The 6,131-nt window shown below is 50.3% G+C and overlaps 1 long non-coding RNA gene across 2 annotated transcripts; it reads left to right on the top strand.

The window, feature by feature from the left end:
• Positions 1–1,913: 1,913 nt before the first annotated feature.
• LOC134406877 (uncharacterized) lies at positions 1,914–6,013 on the top strand. Of its 2 annotated transcripts, none has more exons than XR_010025987.1 (3): positions 1,914–1,976; positions 3,739–3,812; positions 5,678–6,013. It is a non-coding gene; the product is annotated as an uncharacterized LOC134406877 (long non-coding RNA). The 2 variants fall into 2 exon arrangements; XR_010025986.1 differs by having other exon boundaries at positions 3,712–3,812.
• The last annotated feature ends 118 nt before the right edge of the window (positions 6,014–6,131 follow it).

Raw genomic sequence — 6,131 nt, 5'->3', positions numbered from 1 at the left:
GCCGCCGCCGCTTGGCTTGGGGGCGCGCTGGGGATCGTCCGCCCCCGACGGCGTCTGTGGCAGGGTCTGCCGGCGGCCACTCCGGGGGAGGAGGGGGGCGGCGGCGGTGCGCTTCTCCTTTTCCTCGCTGCCCAGGTGAGGATGGCAGCGGCGGGACAGGCGAGCGCAGGGAGCTCCGCGGAGGGTTGGGCCGAGGGCTCTGGCCCCCGCCCGGGGGTCCGACGCCACCGTGCCCCCCTCCCCGGCCCCGGGCAGCTGGGATGTCCCTGGGCCTCCTCGGCCATGCTCCCCCGCCCCTCCCTCGCCGCCGGTGCCACCTGCCGCGACACCCGACACCCGGAACGCGCTGCTGGCTCAGCAGGACAGCCCCTCCGCCCCACTCCCCAAATCCTCCTCGCCCAAGAACCCGGCGCCCCGCCTCCTTCGGCTGGCCCGCCACCACGAGCCGCCACTCCCGGCCCACGGAACCCACGAGTCCCGGCTGCCTCCCCAGCTGATCTTGCTTTGAGGGGACCCAGGAGTCCTGGCGACTTCCCAGCAGCCACCTATACCACAACTCTCCCAGAGAACCCAGGAGTCCTGGCTCCCAGCCTTCACCTGCTCCTCCTTTCCCAAGGTACCCAGGAGCTCTGGCTTCCATCCTTGCTTCCCCAAATTTCTTTTCCAAGAATCCCAAGACTTCTGACTCCCATCCTCCCCCTACATCTTCCCCAAGGAACCCAGGTGTCCTGGCCCCCAGCAACTCATATTCTCTTGCTAAGCTCCATTCCTCCCCTAAGGGACCCAGGAGTCCTGGCTCCCAGCATTCCCTAGTGTCCCCCATTCCCTTTCCAGGGAACCAAACGCCATCGCTCTAAACATCCCTGGGTTCACTTACTAGACTCCTCTCCCAGCCCTACTTTCCTTGCTGCTGCAGGGAGCAGAGCGATGACCTTAAAGGAAGCTGGGAGGCCAGGCTTTCGGTTATTGTTTTCAACCTATCTCTCCTATCAAGGGACCCAGGAAGGATCATGGCTCCCTTTTCCCCAGAACACCTTTCCAGAGTGCCCAGGTGCCCAACTCCACCTTTTGTACTCCATTGCCCTTTCAGAGAATTCAGGAGTCCTGACTGTCTTTGAAGGCATCCTTTGACCAGTTTTGAGTGAGGTTGGATGTACCCATTATACGTGAAAGGCCTGCCTCATGCAATCTGAAATTCCTCTGTGGAAGCCTCCTCTGTGTAGAAATCTATCAGTAACTAAGGGGCTAATGTGCTATTACAGTGAAGCTCATATTATAGTTTAATTGCATGATTTGGCATCAGGGTCCCTTCCAGATGCTCTCTGCACTACCAATCGAAAGGCATTGTGCAACTATTCCATCTTTTTCCTCCTTAGCAGATCTTTTAGTGAGTTAGAAAAGAGACAGAAGAAGCAGTGGAAAAACACGGTGAGGTTACAAGAAGAAGAAGATGGCATCTGAACCCTCCGTAAAATTCCGTGAATGAAGCAGGGTGATTGCACAATCAAAGCCTCATCTGGAAGTACTCTGTGAGATTTGGGGTTTTTTTTTTTTATTACTGCTCAAGGGACTGATTTTAGAAAGATACTGGGTTTCTATGGTCAACTTTGAGAGACCATTTAGGCTGAAATAATTTGGAACACATTACACAACATGAACTGGACAACATATTCCTCCCCGTTGGATATTTTACTCTGTACAGCACCATGTACATTGATGGTGCTATATAAATAAATAATAATAATAATAATAATTTCAATATAGGACCAATAATCTAATTAAATCTGTTAAAATGATTGGTGTCTGATATATTTACCTGTTTATTGTTTGTTTATTATCAAATTGTAGAAAGAAAGAAAGACAGAAAGACAGAAAGGCAGGCAGTCACTGGACATATACCTCCCTGATCTGATCTGCCCTTGGAGAAATGTGGATGGTTTGTGAGTTGGTCCATGCCAAGATTCCTTCCTGTGAAGGTAATACTCCTTTCTTTAAGACAGCATTGAGGAACCTTTTTTCTACTGTAGGCTGCTGCATTCCCTTGTTGGGGGTGGGTGGTATCATCTCTCAGAGGCCACAGGCTGGTGGCAGGTGGGACTGGAGCCCAAAGTGGATAGAGCCCAGGGCCGCCCAAGATATTTTGCAGCCTGAGGTAGAGCAGGAAATGCCCCCCAAGTTCAAGATGCAAATAGTCCCCGAGGCCAAGGAAGTTGGCACCTGAGGTAAAAAGTCCCACCAGTGCATTCCCCCTCTCCCTGGCAGTAAAAATACAATAATAATAAATTAAAATAACTATTTCCTGCCCCTCCCCCCCAAACCGAGGGCCTGAGGCGGATGGCTGTGGCACTCCCCCCCCCCCCCACAACTCTCTCTCTCTCTCTTCCCAGCAGTTTACCAGGGGAGGGACAGATTGCTCTTGCCAGAAGTATGCGCTGATCACTTGCAGAGAGCCTTCCATTTCTTCATTCATTTTGTCTCCCCCTCCCTGTTTTTTCTCTCCTCGCCTCTTTCTTTTCCTCTGGGCTCTGGACGGCCACATGAAATTATGCCACAGGCTACTTGTGACTGTTGAGCCACAAATGGCCCACCCCTGCTGTAATTACTTAGCCAGTGCTAGCAATTTCAACTGATACCCCCCACCATCCCAGCACAACGGAAGGGGGCAGGGAGGTAGCCTTGTTGTTGCCAAAGGATAACCCGGCTGCGTGTAGCTGGGCCTTTGAATTGTGGCAGGTGGGTGCTGAAACAGTGGAGACGGGGAGCGCACAGCAGCTGAAGTGTGGGCGGGGAGAGAGAGAGAGAAAGAGAGAAATGGGGGAAATAAAGTAGATTTAAATTGATCCGGTATTCAGTGTGGCATGGGTAAGGGGAAGAGGGATTCGAGATGTGGAAGCATAGGTAGCATAACAGCAGCATAAACACACTGCCTGCAATATTTGTGCTTGCCAGACCTATCGCTCGCATGCAACTTGGGCTAGCTTTATGCGCACTAGGAGGCAGCGATTTCCCAACAGTTCCTGAGGCAATGTCCTCCAGTTAGTTCGGGGACGGCTGTGTAACCTGTCAGCAGCCACCGGTGAGGGACATGCGCTCTCTGCGCACACTCAAAGGCAATCAATCTTTCTAATGGCTAACTCAGTGCCATTGTGGCCACAGAAAAAAAGCCAAAACGTGGCCACTGAGACAGAAGAGGGAGGTGTCAGCATCCTTGAGGGAACCCAGAGGTTTACAGGGGAAAAAACGTTTTTAAAAAGCCTCAAACCAGGCCGAAAACATGCTCAGTATTTACTGGGAGCCATGGAATCTAGCTGGAAAAGAACAACTGAAAAGCAAGCAGGGAGGGAGGAGACTGAATAGTCTGGCTTGATGCCCTAACAGTTTATAATATCCTGAAGGAAGGTATTGTGGGCTGGAACACTAAGGATATAATGCAGCCTTATCCAACCTGGACCTCTCCAGATATGTTAGACTACAATTCCCAGAATCCCCCAGCCAGTCCAATACATCTGAAGGGCCCCAGGTTGGGGAAGATTGAAATACTGCTGGTTTTATTGTTTTAATTTATGTTTTATTGCTTTGAATATTTTAATATTTTATTCCTTTTAATATTTTATGTATTTTATTGTTGTAAGCTGCCTTGTGAGAGCTTCTGCCCTGAAAGGCAGCTAAGAAATGTTTAAAATAAATAAATACTGCAACATTTTGTTGCAGGTTCTACTTGTCTTTATTTCATCAAAGGCTCTGGGCAGGAAAAGAAGACCCCAGTTATATTTATCAGACACGGATCTTTCTCCTTGCAGGAAGGCACTAAGGTCAGGAATTACGTTCCTGTGTGATCATTCCAGGTAGTCCTAAATGCGAACGGAGCAGTCCCTATGTTGCTGAAGAGACTGCTGATCAAAATAGGGGGCAGCCCCATGCCAGACGCTGCAAAGACCCGGAGTGTCTGAGGTGGGCCCTCGCTGGGTCCCCTTTGCCCTTTCCCAGCGGCTGCTGTCGGGCTACGGGGAGTGTTTCTTCACACAACAGGTGTCACCTGTTGCCAGCCGTCCGGGGCCCGCGCTGGATTTCACTGACGCGGCGGATCAGATTCGGACCAGGGTATTTAAAGTCAGACACGCTCCCTGCCCTGCCCCCTATGTTGGGCCCTGCCCCCTTGGCACCACCCTCGGCCCACCTTCCTCTAGATTCTAATCAGCTTTGCGGTTGTAGCAAAAGTGTGTGTGTGTGTGTGTGTGTGTGTGTACAACAGGGGGAAATGTGCGAATGTCTGCCTAAACTTCTGTGCCTGCATTGTGGAATGAGCATATTGGTGTGAATGATGAGCAAGACTGCCCCCTCCTGGTTGTGTGTGAAAACGACAAATACTCACAACAGTGCCGCCGCACAAATTTGTGTGAGAGGCAGCAAAGGGAGGGAAGCAGAATGAGTGTCTTAACACAACGTGCATGTGTACAAGAGAGTTGCTTGTATGTCTTTGCATTACTGGCTTTCTATGAGACATAAGGTATTATCTCACAATGCATTTTTGGTGCTCACATGCCTGAGTAAAAAATGCCTGCAGGTACGAAGAGCCTGCAGTTATATGAATCCGTTTTTCTTCTTAAAATTCACACTAGCAGCAGCCCAGTCCTTTCCTACTCACCGCCTGTGTGCATTTGCAAGTAAAAAGTGGGTGATTTACACACGCAGGTGCCCCTTCATCACGGATGCAGTATGTCTGCATTTTGTCCTCCGGTTATTCGTAACCCAACATGCACATAACTCATGCGCTTGGGGTGGCCAATTGTGTGGTCAGCGGATTGCGTGTGAGAAAGCAAGAGGTCTTGAGTGAGACACTGGGCTCATCTACACCAAGCAGGATATTCCGCTATGAAAGTAGTATGAAAGCGATATATAAAAGGCAGGAGCCACACGACTGCTTTATAGCAGTATTGAAGTGCACTGACAACTGTTGGGGCCTCTTGACATATACCATATACATCTTTCATACCACTTTCATAGTGTTATATCCTGCTTGGTGTAGATGTGTCATGGGCCCCAACAATTGTCAGTGCACTTCAATACCACTGTAAAGCAGTCGTGTGGCTCCTGCTTTTTATATACTGCTTTCATACCACTTTCATAGTGGAATATTGTGCTTGGTGTAGATGAGTCCACTGTGTCTGAGAGCACCTGAAACGCTGCTGGCTTTATAGGTGAGGGCCCATAGTTCAGAGGCAGAGCACACGGTTTCCATGTAGGAAGCACCAGGTTCAATCTTTTCTGGATTCTCCACGTAAAGGAATCTTATGTCCTGGGGCTGGAAAATATCTCTACCTAAAACCCTGCACAGCAGCTGATAACCAGAGTACACTGGGCTGCAGGCACCAATGCCCTGAGTCAATATAAGGCATATTTCTTATCTGTGAAGGAAGAGGGTGTGTGTGTAACATATTGGGGTGCACGTGTGATGCAGAACAAGCACGTTAAGGTCTCTGCGTGAGCAAACGTGTAACGTTCACAGAGAAGACGGTGTAACATGCCCCAGTCTCTCCAGGGATAGGGGGGATTTGTGCCCTACTGTTGTGTTTGGCAGGGGAACAGCATGGGAACGGGGCCTCGTGTTTCAGAGCTAAAACTCTCCGCTTATGTATGCTGAACGGACTCTGCTCTTTTCCTTGCCCTTGTCTCTCAGGTGAACAGTTCTGGATTCTCACGCCTTGGCTGTGATATCCTTGGTCTGCTCCAAAATCAGCCTCTTGGTATGGTTCCTTTGGCTGGGGGCTCCATATGGTGTGTGTGCGTGTAGGGCAAGAGGGGGATGAGCTCATAGGTCTTTCCCAGGCTCAGATTTCAGAAATTAATTCCAGGAGCAGCCGTGGGCCTGATGCGATTGACAAAGATAGCACTTGTGGCCCAGGACAATAGAAAGGAGGCACGTCCCAGAGACAACTAGGCCTGTATTGAAGACACCAAAGGACCCGAGTCCTGGGTCCCAACATCCACACACCTAAGTTTCTCTTTCTCTCTCTCTTATACACACACAGAGATTAATATACCCCACTGAGCCTGGTGTAACCATAACTCTTTCTCTCGCCCTCTCCTGCTTCCTACAGTATCGCCTTCTGCCCATGGTTGTATGCCCATTG

Source organism: Elgaria multicarinata, chromosome 11 (assembly GCF_023053635.1).
Source record: "Elgaria multicarinata webbii isolate HBS135686 ecotype San Diego chromosome 11, rElgMul1.1.pri, whole genome shotgun sequence".
NCBI lineage: Eukaryota > Metazoa > Chordata > Lepidosauria > Squamata > Anguidae > Elgaria > Elgaria multicarinata.
This window is presented reverse-complemented; position numbering and strand designations above follow the sequence as displayed.